Below are 16,686 nucleotides of genomic sequence, written 5' to 3'. Positions count from 1 at the left end.
GCGTTGAGAGTGATGAGAAGAGTGATTTACCCTGGCGGAGCAGAGGAGATCGTTCATCCTCTTGCGGCACTGGGTGGCTGTCCTCTTTAGCAGGGCATTGGCACTGACCACTGCTGCCACCACCTCCCAAGCCAGACTGTTGACGTTGCTGCCGATCCTGTGGCCAGAGCAGGGATAGAAGACTGGCCTCCACTGCATCCAAAAGGCGCTCGAGGGACACAGCACTGAAGCCGGAGGTGGTTTGGGGGGGTGGGGGGGGTGTTGCTACAGTCTTTTTGCCTTTCAAGGGCATGTCTTCCGTACAGCAGTCGTGGGCTGGAAGCACTGAGAGGTGTGCGTGCAGCTGCACTTTAAATATGGCACCTGGCATGAGGAAGTGGCAACGTGATGGGGTAGCGGGTGAATGAGAACCTGCCCGCCATGGGAATGGCGTGTTTACCAGGGATACATAATTAATGCGGCGGATTGGGACTATATGGCATGAGAAGCCACCATTAAGGACAGAGGGTAAAACATCATTTTCCCCACCCGCTACTACACAGTGCAAATCTGGGATGATTCCGCCCTAAGCTTTTAGCCATTTGCCCTGGTATCATCTTATGTGGCTCAGTGTCCAATTTTGTTTCATCTGTAAAGTGCCTTATTGGGATGTTTTACAATTTTAAAGGTGCTATATAAATAAAAGTTGTTGCTGTCCTTCATTTAGATTTCAACCTCGCACTGAGCACGAGGGCAGAATTGGTGAAAAATGACCCCTGCTCTACTCTGAACAAGTGGACATAACAGTGCAGCAGCACATTGCATCATTGACACAACTTGTGGTGAACACTAGATTGATCCCTGGCTTGGAAGCTTTGTCCAATAAGAAGGGATTGGGTAGAATGGGCCTATATTCTCTGCTGTTTAGGAGAATGAGAGGTGATCTCATTGAAATATTAACAATCTAAAAGGGCTTGACAAGATAGATGCTGAGGCTGTTTCCCTTTGCTGCTGAGTCTTGGGGAAATCATCTCAGGATAAGGGACCAATCATCCATGTCTGAGATGAGGGGAAACTTCTTCGCTCACAGGCTCTCTTCAGTTCTCTACTCGAGACAGCTGTTGAATATATTAAAGACTGAGATTGATATATTTTTAGGTGCTAAGGGAATCAAGTGATACGGTGATCAGACAAGAAAGTTAAGTTGAGGAGGGAAATCAGCCATGATCTAATTGAATGGTGAAGTGAGCTGAAAAGGGCCACTGTTGCACTCCTCCCATTTCTTATGTTATTAGAGTTTAGCATTTTGCCACTGATGAGGTGATCTAATTTGGCAGGGATTTCACATCCCCACCCCCCCACCTCACCTTGTCCTGAGAATAGGCTGGTAGGCAGGGAGGAGGGTGTAAAATTGGATGGCGGGGTCGCTGGCCCATCACCTTCCCACCTCTGCTGGAATTTTGCCCATGGCAGGAGAGACATCAAGCAGCCCACCATCGGGCCAGTAGAGGCCTTAAGTAGTCACTTAATAGCCACTTTAAGAGCCTCTTCCCACCACTGCTGCTATTTTACCAGGTGTTGGGGGATTCACACGCAATGTGGTAAGGCCGTTAGCTATACACTGGCAGTGTGACTGTGGGTTTAGTGAGGGTTGGAGGATCCCTCCCGATCAGGTACCCTGTGCCCTGAGGGCCCCACCCCCAGGTGACAGTGGCCACCACCACACCCTCCCCCACCCTTTACTCACACCCTTGACCTCCTGAATTGCCCCCACCACTCCTCACTGGAGCCTGCCAGCATCCTTTCTCCAGCCTCCATCGCTGCTCCTTCATGGGGACTAGTTGCAATACCAGCAGTGGCCACCAGTCCCAGGTGGCACTGCTGGGACTGAAGAGCTGCCAGTCCTCTGATTGACTAACAGCTCCTGGAGGTAGGGCATACTGCCTCAGAGGGGCAGAAGCCACAACGTTGGATGACTAATTGCCTGAGTCACGTAAAATAGAGCTGAGGCTTCCAGGGCGGGTTCATTCCCTACTTTGCAGCTGTTTCATGGGGCCACCGCCTCTGCGTTAAATCCCGGCCTTAATTTTGGAGTCAAAGATTACCATCTATCCTGGGGAAAGGTTTCAACTGCTGAAGCTTGTGCAAGTGCAGAATGAGAAGTGGCCACCACCTTGTCATACGTGTTCATTTTGCAGTCGGCGCATCACAAATTTCTCCTGTCTTGGCATTCATGCAGGATATGTTGCTATCACTGGCATTAGTCTCCCCATTGCTTATTGTTGCCAAACATTTGGATCATTTACCGATCCTGCCACCTTTGATTCTGCCACTGCCCTCCATGGACACCAGCAGCAGATGATAGATTCCCATCTGCCCCATTTCCCATTTGACTGTGTCAGCCCATATCTCCCTTCTGTGCTCTTTAACCCAGTTGCTAACCAGGTATTTGGCCAGCTGTTTTTTGATATGAGTTAATTGACTATAAAAGCAGTTATTTTTGCTGGGGGCCCTATGAGGAGCGAAAGTGTTTCCTCTGATCTCTTTATCTATTTGAAATATGCTGAAACATATCCACCCACATCATGATAATCCCAGTGCTGCTGAACAGCTATTTACTAGTCTCCACTCCACCCTCCCCTATTTCTCTCTCCTTCATCCTTTTTCTCTTCTCCCTCGACTGCGTCAATGCACTCTACTTTTCTTCCCTGTACAATCTTCTTCCCATTCATTGTCTTTGCTCTTCACTATTCATCCTCTTGTTTCTCTTCACTTTCCTGGAAACAGAGTAAAAATAACCGATCTGCTCATTGACTTCATTGATAAGCAACACATGTCATAAAGCACTTTTAAAAAATCTCTTTCCTCCCACGTTGGCTTTGCTGTTTTTATTTTTTGAATGTGGATATTTTATATATAAATAGTTTTCATTTCATGTAATGGAAGTCTCCTGGTGGTTAGTGCTTCACAGATTATTTACATTGTCCTGGCAAGTTATTTAAATTTCCCATAAGAAACAGTTTTAGGGGTTTTTTTAACATTTCTAACTCAACATTATGATTGACAATATTAGGACAACATCAAAAAGATAATTTAACAAATAGCATTACAATAGAAATCATATTCTGAAAGGAAGAGACATTCAGCATTCATCCAGTTAAAAAGAGTATACTTTAGTCATTAAGATAGCATGGAGCTATGCAAGTACTCTGATTTTGTTTGTATGTGGATGAATTTTTAACAATATCCCTGATTCTCTCAGTACTTGATTCGCATTATGTCCTCACAAATATTTGATTACATGGAATAAACTTGACTTAGGTTTGATGTTTGTGCTCTTTGGCAGCCAGTTCATTAGCTTCAGACGGCTGACTGGGTTTAATTTCGCAACTTGTAACTAAATCCAGCTTTTGAAAATCAGATTTTGTTTCCAACCTCTCATGCTGACGTTTGACTCCACTGTTTGGCGTGCACATTTCAGTTGGCAGTTTAACCCTTTTGGGACCCAAGGGATATTTTGGCACCAAAAATGACAGTGTTGAAAAGATTACCATGCCGAATTTCATCAAACACTTTTTCAAGGCCGTTACTCTGGGCGGAGGCAGGGGGTTATGAAAGAAACCTAAGCCCAATTCTGTAGCAGCATGGCCTTTAGTTGCAGGATTCTCTGTTAGGTATGCAATGCAATGTCAGGAGGCTACAACAGGGCCCTCATTAAAACTGGAAGACCTAATTTTAAATGCTTCTTGTGGAGTGTTCATTCGGTATTCCTGCCCTCCATCACTCCCTTCTTAACAGAAAGGCCACCCTATCTCACAGGAGATGGGGCCCAATAAAAACAGCAATGTCACAACCTGATGACATCTCAAAATCACCAGCTTAGCTTCCTGGCCACAGAAGACTGAGATAAATTTTTAAATTTTATTGATGGCACCTGTGAGCCAACGGAAAGCAGGATTGTTTGTTCTGCTCAAACAAAGATACTTTGGGCCTTTTCTCACCAGGGCTTGCATCTCCCTGATCGCAGACTGTAATAATTCCATGCTTGTACCCACAAACTTCTTTCATTACCTTGCTGAGGACTGACCATCCCCTCTAGCCTATGCAGCCCCCCTGCCAAACAGTGGTGATGTGCATCCCACTGGCTTTAGGAAGAAGTCCATACTGTATACCCAGGTGTCAAAATCTCTCAAGATTCACCCTCAGTGAGTGAGTGGGCATGAGATGGATCAGATGGTTACCTGTGCTTGCAAAACACAAAACAGAGTGACTGCTGTTAGATGTGATTCCATGATTGGGCAGCACATGCTGAACAATCCTGAGTGTGCTAATAACTACACTAGCACCCAATTTAAGATAATCTGTTGATCTTGTACCATGGCTCGTTTTTGCTTACGAGAAGAGACAGGCATTCAAATGCAAGGACCCGTTCTCTGTAAACAAAAGAAATATGTTCAAGCCTTCTGGCTTTTTTTGAATTACAGAGGAGCTTGGAGAGCCTATAGTTCACCTTGGCCAATCAATTTGCCAACCTTTTCTCCTGTAGTATAAACTGTTGTGATTGTTTGAAGTTTGGCATTCTTGTGTTTGTTCTGATGAGTACAAGATATAAAGCTTCAGCAAATTGTCTCTCTTTTCAGCAATCTCAGTTTTGAAATTTACACTTGCCACCACCCCATCCCACCCCACCCCACCCCATCCCACCCCACCCCATCCCACCCCATGCCCAAGCACAAGCCCAATCCCAATTCCAACTTTAACACATTTTTAAGTGAGAGTGTGCAAGATTTCCACTGCCCTTTGTGTGAAAAAGTGCTTCTGACACTTTGACATGAGGTTCCAACTCTCTTTCCCAGGGTCATCTCTATAATCCTCTGAAATGATAATCAGAGGTAGCTACTTAGCCAGAGATTTCATACACAAACTGTTGATATCTGAAGGTATGCAAATCAGCAATGCCATCTGAACCGGTTAGCTACTAGGATTTTACAATGAGGGCAAAAGGAAGTTAAAAATAGCGGTATCTACCATAGATCACAAAACGCCTATAGAAGACTGATTGAGATTCATGATTCGGTATATAAAATAACTGGATTAGTTTCAGCTATGACTAGCTCTCACCCTCTGTTGTTCCATATTTACAATTAAACTTGAACCCTGCAAAAGCCCAGTAATATCCAAATCACTCCAGAACAACCAATGTGCTTATTCTGGATTCACTTCATATCTCATGGTTGAAAACTTGCTCCTATACATTAAACAAGAGTAAATGATCAAGAAATTAAGAGACAATGCGTTGGAGGCTAATATAACAATAAACAAATTACTATCAAATGGCGTAGGATGTAAAGCTGTACAACAAAGCTTCGCCATGCTAAATGATATGCCAGTTATTCAACACACCATTAAACAACTGTTCCTCTATACCATCATGCAAAAGACAAATAGAAGTTGCTAAATTTATGGCAATAATGCTGCTTGTGCTACTTTAGCTGTCACTGGGTTGATGGTCAAATTGATTTAAAACACTATGATCATTTCCCTGAAATGGTTTTCAAATTATGTTAAAGCCTGCTTGTTATTTTAGCTTCCTTCTTTCAAGAAATAAAAAAAAGTATGATTATTTAAAACAAAATACAAGTTGCAGGGTTTTAAGCACACAATATGTAATAATGTTTATTTTCAAATGTTAGAAAATGGAGTGTGTGCAGGAAAACACTTAGCACCCGTATCAGATATTCTGTGTTACATTGTGTGAATGTTTAATTTCTTCCAGCATGCTAATAGGTAGGTTAGACTCAATTGTGGAGCTCAGATCCATCATGCATAATGTTGTGATGTGATCTGCATTGCAGGCACCTGCGGAAGACTGTAGGACAAAAAGGCATTTCCACTTCATGTCAGGATCAAATTGCCAATTGTCACAGAGGCTTTCTCTACAGGACAAAGATTAACTGATTAAAAATGTGCAGAGAGACTGCTCACTATTCTGCTGGCAGTCCGCAGTTACACATTTAAAAGAACAGATTGTAATACCTCAGGATTGCTTGATATTCCTGAACCTTTTTTTTTGTGGCAAGATTAGATTAGTCTGAATAGAAATAGATAAATATTTACATGCATTTTGACAAATGGGAACTGGTCTGCTTCATTAGCATGCTTATGTGAAATTTGGTCTCCCCTCCTTCCTGAAAAGCAGACATTGAAACATGTAAAATTTAACTACCAACATGGGTGGTGCTGTTGTTGTCTGGTGTACTGACTTCAACCTTGCAGAGGCTGAGCGGCATTTCTCAGACACTTCTTCCTAGCTCTCCCTGACCATGACCCCACCACCAAATGTCAAGCCATTGTTTCCAGAACGGTCACTGACCTCATCTCCTCTGGAGACCTTCCCTTCACAGCTTCCAATCTCATAGCCCCCCAACCCTGCACATCCCATTCTACCTCCTTCCCCAAAATTCACAAACAGGACTGTCTTGGTAGACCCATCATGTCAGCCTGTTCCTGACCCACGGAACTCATTTCTTCCTAACTTGACTCCATTCTCTTTCCCCTTGTCCAGTCTCTTCCCACTTAGATTCGTGATTCCTCTGATGCCCTACATCATATCAACAATTTTTAGTTTCCTAGCCCTAACTGCGACCTCTTTGTTATGGAAGTCAAGTTCCTCTACGCCTCCATCCTCCACCAGGAGGGTCTGAGGGCTCTCCACTTCTTCCTTGAACAGAGGCCTGACCAATCTTCATCCACCACCACTCTCCTCTGTCTGGCTAAACTTGTTCTCTCACTGCCCAATTTCTCCTTTAACTTGTCTCACTTCCTCCAAATAAAATGTGTGGCTATGTGTGCTGCATGGGCCCTGTTATGCCTGTCTCTTTATGGGGTGTGCAGAACATTCCTTGTTCCAGTCCTACTCAGTTCCCCTCCCATAACTCTCTTTTCGGTACATTGATGACTATGTCGGTGCCACTTCATGCTCTTGTCCGGGCCTGGAAAAATTTATCGATTTTGCTTCCAGTTTCCACCCTCTTTTCACCTTCACATGGTCCATCTGCGACATTTCCCTTCCTTGGCTCTGACTCAATTTCAGGTGATAAACTGTCTACCAATATTCATTACAAGCCCACCAACCTCCAGAGCTAGCTCAACTACAGCTCCTCACACCCTGCTTCCTGTAAGGACTCCGTCCAATTCTCCCAGTTCCTCTGCCTCCTTTGCATTTGTTCCAATGATGCTACCTTCCAAAACAGTGCTTCTGACATGACTTCCTTTTCCCTTAACCTCGAGCTACCCCCACTGTGGTTGACAGGTCAACCGTGTCCAACCCATCTGTCGCACCCCTGCCCTCACCCCTTCCCCTGCCCCCCAGAACCCAGTGCATTCAAAGGATCATCCTCCGCCAACTCCAGCATGATGCCATGACTAAACGTATCTTCCCCTCATTCCCCCCACTCCATCAGCATTCTGTAGGGACCATTCATTCTGTGACATGCTAGTCCACTCCTCCATCAACTCCAACTCCTCATCCCCTTCCCATAAAATCACAGATCACAATACCTGCCATTTTACCTCCTCCCTCTCATCTTCCAAGGCCCCCAACACTCCTTTCCGGTTAAGCAGTGCTTCACTTGCATCTCCTTCAATACAGTCTACTGTATTAGCTGCTCCCAATGAGGTCTCCTTTATGTTGTTGAGACTAACACAGACTGTGTGACCACCTTGCGGAACATCTTCGCTCAGTCCTCAAGCATGGCCCAGACCTTTCCGTCGCTTGCCATTTCAACACACCATCCTGATCTCATGCCCGTATGTCCATCCTTCGCCTGCTGCATTGGAGGAACAGCACCTAATCTTCCGATCAGGCACTTTACAGCCTTCTGGGCTTAACATTGAGCTCAACAACTTCAGACCATGAACTCTCTCCTCTACATTTACCCCTTTGTTTAATTCAATTTTAAAATTTTTATTTACTTATTAATTTATTTTTACCCTTTTCCCCAACCGCATCCCCCTCACACACATACACACAACCATCTGTCATTTGTTTTTGTGTTTTGTTTTCGTAGAGTATTGACCCTTGTTCTTCTAATAACCATTTGGCTATCTTCCCTTTACGGCACTATCAGCACCTTCTTTAGTCTTTAACACTATCATTAACACTCCCTTTGTCCTGTGTCCATGACATCTTTGTCAAATTTTTCCTTAGCTCTCACCTATCCCTGATCTATTTTGCTCCAACTGCTCCACCCCCTCTTAAACAGAATAAAATCCACCACATTTCTACCTCTCTTCACTCTGAAGAAGTCAAATTGGAATTGAAACCGTAGCTGTGTTTCTCCCTCCACAGATGCTGCCAGACCTGCTAAGTCTTTCCAGCATTTTCTGCTTTTATTTCAGATTTCCAGCATCTGCAGTATTTTGCTTTTATGTAAAAATTAACTTGTATCTTTCAGTCTATTCGACTCAATTATGGTGAGTCTCAGCATTAGTCAACTTGACCAAGGCAGGAGGACAGAAATGAGCTCTGGAGTCTGAATGAATCTGAATTGGACTAGTTCAAATTCTGGTTTGGCAATTGGAGGGGGAAGGGGGTGGAGGTAGAATTTTATTTTGGCACAATTTTCAATTACGTTTTGCATTTTCTGTGCTTTCTTTTATCAGTGCAGTTGGGTATGTGAGGGCAGCTCCTGTATGCAGCTTTCACTGGTATCACAACGGCCAGTCTAGCTACTGTTGCACATTGATGCCTTGGGTCAGTGGATAACACGTATTTGACATGAACAGGGGGAGCTGTCAGGTGAAAGGAGGGACATTTTAACTTGCACTTTCTAAGCTGTTGTACTCCAGGTGACTGCGCAAACCTCCACTTGTGGGGATTGCGTCTCAGAAAATGGTGAGCACACAACCTGCAATTTTCTGTTAATTAAAATTGGTAGCATGAAAATCATGTGCAACATGCCATTTAATGTACCAAAATGTGCTCCCTGGAATGAAGGAATTGTCTCAAAATTGTTCAGTCCCCTTTTGGACCATTCAGACAATTGTCACATCTTTAAGATTCAGGGACAGTTTTGCTGATTCAGCCCTTAGTGAAATAATTGATGATGTTTCACTTTTCAGACAGATAGAAAATCTTGTCTTGACTAAAAGTTATGGTCAACTCCCAAGTTTTCTCTTATCCTTTTCCTTTATGGATTATTCATTCTTTACACAATTTTCTGCCGGATGAACAAAAATCTAGATGACAAATGCAAAATTCTGAAGACGCTGGAACTCTAACTCTTTTATACCACTAACCTTTTCTGGTTCTCGTGAACCTGAAACTTTGGGCAGGATGTTCATCCCAATATGGAGGCAGGAACTGAGGCGGGTGTTCTGGCACCGTTCCATCCCCAAGCCATTTTCGGGAAGGCTGGATCATGGCTGGAACAGATACACACCCGCAAGCAGAGAGCAGCTTGTTAAGATAATTAAAAGGCCAATCAAGGCCAATGAGCCGAGGCATTTTCCAGTTGACTTGTGGGTTCCCCGTGGCATAAGCAGCTGACTGGAAGTTGCGTACAGTGGCAGACCAGGACTTTCCACTTAATAATGGTGGTCTGGCAGGTGTGCTAATTTTTTAGTTCAAATCTTTTAAATGTGCTGAAAGGACACCTCCATCCTTAAGTTGGGAACACCCTCTCTTCCCCCTTACCTGCAATGGCAGGATGCTGATCCTTCCGTGCAGGAGCACTTCCTACTGGCCCTTCCATTTCAAGAGCTCACCTACCTTTCTTAATTGAATGATGAATGTGCCACCTGACGCCTGATTGGCCAATCCAGGCCAAATTGATGTTGGGTGACTGTTGCCAATGCATGCAGTGTTGGGACCAGCATTTGACCCCGACATAAGTGTCCCAACCCAAAAAAGGAAAATCCTGCTCGTTAACTCTGTTTCTCTTTCCACAGATGCAGCTTGACCTCAGAATGTTTTGAGCAATATCTTATTTTTAAAATCTTGGTGACGTTTTCCTACTCCACCCTGCCACTCAGTTCCTTGTTAAGCATTTCAAATTTGAACAAAATGGCTGAAATCTTGTGGCTCTGTTACTCTTATGAAGTCTCATTAGTTGAGTGTCAGATAGCCAATTGACTTCAGTGGATCTGAATATTGAATGAAGCATATAAGCCCATAAGATACTGCCCAATTTGTGCACCCACTTGTTACATCTTTAGATTTTTTTAAACTTGTTTATGTTCAGTGAGCGAAGTTTCTTGAAGCTTTAGTCACTCTCTTGCTGTTTGCTATCAAAAACAACAGCAATAAAGAACACCTTTAATGTGATGACATTTCCCAAGGCACTTCACAGGAGCATGATTAACAAGGACACCAAGCCACAAATGAGATGTTAGGTCAGAGCTTGGTCAAAGAGGTTGATTTTAAGAAGAGCTTTAAAATAGGGGAGTGAGTTGGAGAGGCAGAGAGGTGTAGGGAGGGAATTGCAGAGAAAACTTAAAATAAATGTGAAATGGATGTGAAAAGAGGCAGAAATGAAAATGGAAGGAAATCTGAAATAAAACCTAAAAGAAATCAGAAAATTCACAGCTGGCATTAGGATTGTAAAGGGCACTAAAACATTAACCTATACTTGTCAGATACTGGCTGCATTGCCAAGTATTGGATCTGTTGAATATTAACTGGGAATAAATTGCAAGTTAACTCATCTTCAGTTCTGGAAAGATGAGACCTTGAATCTGAATGATTCTGAAGCTGAGCTTTATATGGTCTTGTTTCCAATTGTGCAGTGTAATTAACGGCATTTCTGTCCAGACATTCACTTGACATCAGTCTGTTCTAGCACACAGCTAGCTGAAGATTTTGCTCTTGGGCTTTCCTTACCTTTTTTCCATTTTGATCTCGGAACTAATTCTGCCAGTGGTTTCCACCCCCTCCTCACCCTTCCTCTGCTTTTCTCTATTTTCTCTGTTTCTGTAGATCTCTGATTGCCTTTCTCCCCTCCACTCATTGCATAGTCCTTCGCCCTTTCTATATCTCCGCATCACCTCTTACATATCATTGAACATTCTATCGGGCTTTTCCACAGGCCATTCTTCACGGGTGCCTGACCTGTCATTGGCAAACTTATTACTTCTCTGCACCTTGCACTCTCATCTAATTTCCCAACCCTTACTACCAGTCTTTAATTGTGATCATTTCTGTTTTTTTTTGTTTTTTGATTTCAGATTTCTGGCATTTTCAGTTCTGTGCCTACTCATTTGCAAACATAGTGCTCTGCTCTGACCCAGTAGATTTGCACAGAACCTTCTAATCAGTCATGTTTTTGTACATAACTAGTTCTGCAGGAGGCATCTGATCTATTGCATATCGTAGCTGCGAAGGATTCATTTCACTAGATAGCGTAAATTGTTCTTTCGGTCTCCAGTGTTACACTGCAAATGCAATGTTCAGTACCAATTTCCATGTGTTAAAAATAAAAATTGATGTGTGAACATCTAAAACTATTATTAGTTGCAGAACTGGAAGATTGAGGAAAGCACAGAGAAGGCTACAGGGTCTTTATTTTGTTAATCTCCACAATCTCTGGCCCCTTTTTGCATGAAAAAGTCCATTGTAAAAAAAATTGACTCTTTTCTCTGTTGGTTCAGTTTGCTATGTGCATCACTTTGTGGCATCCCTGTTGTCCCTCATTAAAGCTAAGAAGAGTAGTAGCAGGAATGCAACACTTGTTTTGCCCAGGATAGTGTGGAACATTTTTTTAACAACATATCTGCAAGCTTGCTTTTTGTTGGCCAACATTTGGAACACAAGAGGGCAGTGAAAACACATCCTCCCCTTTGTGGGAATGACTATTGTACACTCCCATTCCTTTCGATGAAGGAAGCTTAAATGAGTGAAGAGAATGTTCAAAATTTCAGCGCAGGTTTTTTTTTACAGAGGAGCAACTTGGTCTTTGCAGCTGTTGATATCATAGAAATCTACAGGACTGCATATTCAAAAAACCCTGCGAGTTTGTCACTTTGGAAAACGTGGCCAAATCGCAATCTAGTAACCACTACCAAACATATGTATCAGGCAGTGCAATCAACATGAGTTTAACTTCAGTATTACCTGACCCTAATCTCAGTTGTGTGATCAGAACCAACTGCTTTACCATGGACAATGTATGCAGCAGCCATTTTAGGCAGTTGATTATGCTGAGAAAATTTTCACAAAGTTGAAATGAACGCTCATTGTTGCATTGCTTTCCAGTCTGACTCATTCAATGCTCGAACTTCAACTGCATTTTTCCTTGTTCTAACAGTCAAGCTTTTTATTATCCACTCACAGATGTTGACATCTCTGGCAACGCCAGCATTTATTGCCCATTCGCAATTGTCCTTGAGGAGGTGGTGGTGAGCTGCCCTCTTGAACCACTGCAGTTTGTGTGATGAAGGTACACCCACAGCATTCAAGGCTTTTTGACCCAGTAATATTTTCCCAAGTTGGAATGGTATGTGACTTGGAGGGGATCTTGGAGATATTGGCTGGTGTCCCTCTTCTTCTAGGTTAGAGGTCAAGGATTTAGGAGGTATCATTGAAGAAACATTGGCAAGTTGTTGCAGTGCATCTTGTGGATGCTACACAATGCAGCCATTGTGTACCAGTGATGCAGTGGGGGAGTGAATGTTTAAAGATAGTAGATGGGGTACCAATCAAGCTTTGTCCTGGATGATATCGAGCTTTTTGAATGTTGTTGCAGCTGCACTCATCTTGTCAAGTTAAGAGTATTCCATCACACTCCTGACTTGTGCCTTGTAGATGGTGAAAATGCTTTTGGGGAATCAGGAAGTGAGATATTTGCTGCAAAATACCAAGCCTTTGAGCTGGTCTTGTAGCTGCAGTACTTATGTGGCTGGCTCAGTTAGGTCTCTGGTCAATGCTGATCCCCAGGATGTTAATGGTCATAATGCCATTAATTGTCATGGGAGGTGGTTAGATTCACTATTGTGTTATGATCCTGGACCGACTCCCAAGATTTTGATCTGATATCAAATAATGATATGATATGAACCATAACTTTTTGTTTAAAGTAGACAAAGTTTGAGATTTAGATTGAGGGAATAAATAAGGGAATAAAGCCACAAGATTCTACAGGTTTTGAACAAACAAAAATAAACTCTACTATATGAAGTCAGAAAGATAAAACTATTTACAATATCTATCTTATACGCTAACATTCATGGTTAGTATGAGCTACATGTGAATTAACAGGCAAACTGTGGTTGATTTCTCAACAACGCACCCAAACGTCAGTGTTCACATTGAGGCAACTAACCTCACTGAAACTCTGTCTCTCCCACAAGGAATTCCAGTCTTCACCTTTGAAGATCTCGCTTTGGAATTCTTACCTGCAACTGAAGAGGAAAGCCCAGACCACAAGGTGTGAAGAAATGAGCAGAGGATCTGCCCTTGGGCAGATCGTCACTACATTATTCTTGAAGGTTGTGGAATACATTCTGATTAAATGCTTATTTTTTGTGATAAATCCACCTTCAGTGACATGAATGAAACTGCATGTGGTTACCACTCTTGAATATATCTCATGTTCCAACCGGTCCCTGGGCAAGGTCCCCCAATTTGTTAACTCCCTGGATGGGACCCCAATTTTGTTATGCACCCAGGTGAGGAGGAATGAGCTGGCTAACCTTATTTATTCAACCTAATTGGTCGGTCGCAACAAGGTTCATTTAAAAGAGTTCACTTCCCCTGTGGATACCTTTTGCCAGTCCAAATATATTTTTTTTAGAAGGAGCCAATTTAAGCAGGCTTTCTTGACTCAAAGGATGAGTAAATTCGTTAGTTGCTAAAAATAATAAAAACACAACACACGTGCGCACAGATATGAGAAGTTAAGAGTCCACATAAAAGTTTTTAAAAATAAACAAATCTGTATTTGGCTTCTCAGTGAGGCATAGATGGAAATGCATTGTGGCGTTAAGTTGGGTGATTCTGATAGAGCTTACTTTGGCAGTTTCACAGTGGGTTTGGAGACACTTGGTTCTGCAGGTTAGCTGAAGAAGCTGTCCTATTTCCATTTTGATTGTGGCTTCTGCTTTAAGTCTTGTCTCCAGCAACAGCAAGAGGGAGACTTCACCTGCAACTGCAGGGGTGATTTCCAGCATCCGCAGTTTTTTGTTTTTATATTATTATTGCAGGGGTGATTAGTTGGCCGTCTTCTTGCTGTCACACACACATCACACCAGCACACGCTGCACTGCTCTGCGGCTAGCTTTTTAATTCATTTTCCCCTATGCATTTCTGTAAGGTAGAAAACCATGCCTTGTGCCTAGAGTCTGTTTCCTTTGATCTCTGACCGTTTTATGCATTCTGAGATGGATTATAGATGATTGTTGAGATGTGGTAATCCGTCTTTTGCCTCTACAACCACACAAGGTCAAAGTTCAGTCTTTTGCATATTTCCTATCTCCCTTTTAAGCGTCTCTACTTGAAGAAGGCCAAGGCAGCTTTTCAGGTGAGACATTCCATGTTCTCTCGGGACAGGTCGGTCAGCATATCCACACAGGAATTTTTCCAGAAGTAGTCACTTTTCATTATCAGCCATCTTTTGTTCAGAGTCCTTGCTTGTATTTTTTTTTAAAACACAGATTTTCCTTAAAAAGTTCAATATGCCGTTAAGTAATTTGTGGCTGTAGTCTGCTTTTCATGACACAAGGCATATATCTAAACATCAGTTCTTTTAGCGATTATGGTTTAACATGCTGCCCAATTGTGTTGGCCATTGGCAGCTTTTACTAGTTTGAGTTTTAGCCAATTTGAGTGGAAACTTGAGTGAAGAAGTGGCCTCTGGAAACTAGCACAATTTTCACTCAAAATGCTGATTGAGCCTAAAGCAGGAACTCTACACTGATAAGTTGAAAAATAGGGGTGAGTAATGCTTGTGAAAGAATAAAAAAACTTGCACAACCCTTATTTATCACAGACATCTGCCTGTAGCCAGCGAGCATCGTTAACCATTTGCCAAGACCATGAGTGTCAATTACAAAGGTGCTGTTTAAACAGTATTAAGTGGGCCAGATATTTCAGGCAGATCAAGCAGCTATTCGCCCTTCATTAAAGTGTGATTTTATTTCCACTGAATTTAACTGCATCAGTCCAATCAAATGACATTAGCTGTGTATTGTGCAGCAGTTTCCCTGTCCAGTAAACTATTAGTGACCAACTTGAAAGTGTTCTTGAAAGAGTATTTCAGTTGGAATGGGAGATTATTGGGAATACAATGATTGGTGTGTCTGTTTGCTCTGGGTTTAGAAACACATTAGGCCGGATTTTTACCAAGTCAGGATGACTCGGGAATTTTTTAAAATGGAAAGCGAGACCCAATTCTGGGATTCCCAACCCCATTCCTAGACTGTCTGATTTTTAAGGGTGCCCTTAAAGGGTGTGGGTTGTTTCCTGTCAGAAGCCCACACCCAGCACTCCCAACTTGGCTGGCTCCATTGCAGAGAGAGGCTTGTCCTACTCCTCCGCAATTTTCATGGAGTCGGGCCAGGTTTTCAAAGAGTCGTGGTTCATGGTCCCTCAGAGGAGTCAAACCCTACTCTGCATGAGAGAAAACTTTTAAAAGGTGTTTTCAAAACGTCCCCATCATGACCTCCCACCCATGCCAATGTATGGCCCCCCCATACCCACCCCCAAGGGCCTCTCATGCTCCCTATACCAAGCTATGGCTCTCCACCCACCCCCATGGCTCATCATGCCCCCATGCCAAGCTAAAGCACTTCCATGCCCAGTCACTCACTCTGCACTGTATAGAATCAATAAACTCTGGGAATTTTCCCAACTCCTGCAACCCGCCTCAGTGATGAAAATTCTGCCCATTCTCTCCACTCCCTGCCGTAGTCTAATTGCTTCTTAAGCAGTTTCAGGACGTTAATTTCAGCAAAATTGACAGGTTAGTTTGATTGAATGTTCTGCAGAAAAGCCAGCATAAACAAGTGGGATTATTTAGGAATGCGATGGATATTCTAACGGGTATGGTGCACTAGTACGAATGCACATGCTACATGTGGCGGGGACCATGTTGACAATCATTCTTCCTATGCACAAACATATCATTGCCTCAGCTATTATGGACTCATGGCCTGACGGCCGGATGATTGACTCTTGGTATTTATTTTTACGGACTTGCCCATTTTCCTCCTCCACCTCTGGTGCCAGCTTATCCCCGCCCAAGAGAAGTGTGAGAGCAGCCTGACCAGAATTGGTGAGTTAAAGTTCAGGCCAAAAATATTTGACTTTTGATGGAGAACAAGGTAATAGCTGTCAAAAGGATTTGCTGAGAGACATAGAGAGGTGGCGTGAATTGAAAAGAAACAAGATTTCTATTGTCCTTTTTGACTGGAAGGCTGTGATCCAGTGAGAATGTTTGATCTGAAGGAAGTTGATAAATAAAGGATTACCACTGGCAGGGCTGTCTCTTCTTTTTGTTAATCGCAGTCGACAGAAACAAAACTGAGAAACCTCAAATCATTTCAGTACAGCAGCGTTATGTTCCTGACTGCTCTTTGAATACATTAGCAGCTGTAAGGAAGATCAATCTGTCTCTGAACCAGCTACAACTCACGAAGGATGGCAATGAGGCAATATTTACCAGCCCTACATTCATTTTGCCAGTCAATTCAAACTTGCCTGGTGCCAAATCT

General features: G+C 42.9%; 1 protein-coding gene across 1 annotated transcript in view; it reads left to right on the top strand.

Annotated features, from left to right (window-relative positions):
* The window catches only part of LOC121277357 (serine-rich coiled-coil domain-containing protein 1-like), an 898,837-nt gene that overhangs the window by 837,011 nt on the left and 45,140 nt on the right, over positions 1 to 16,686 (top strand). The window lies entirely within an intron of this gene.

This window comes from Carcharodon carcharias, chromosome 1 (assembly GCF_017639515.1).
Source record: "Carcharodon carcharias isolate sCarCar2 chromosome 1, sCarCar2.pri, whole genome shotgun sequence".
In the NCBI taxonomy this organism is placed as follows: Eukaryota; Metazoa; Chordata; class Chondrichthyes; order Lamniformes; family Lamnidae; genus Carcharodon; species Carcharodon carcharias.
The sequence above is the reverse complement of the archived record's forward strand: the minus strand, read 5'-3'. Positions and strand labels throughout refer to the sequence as shown.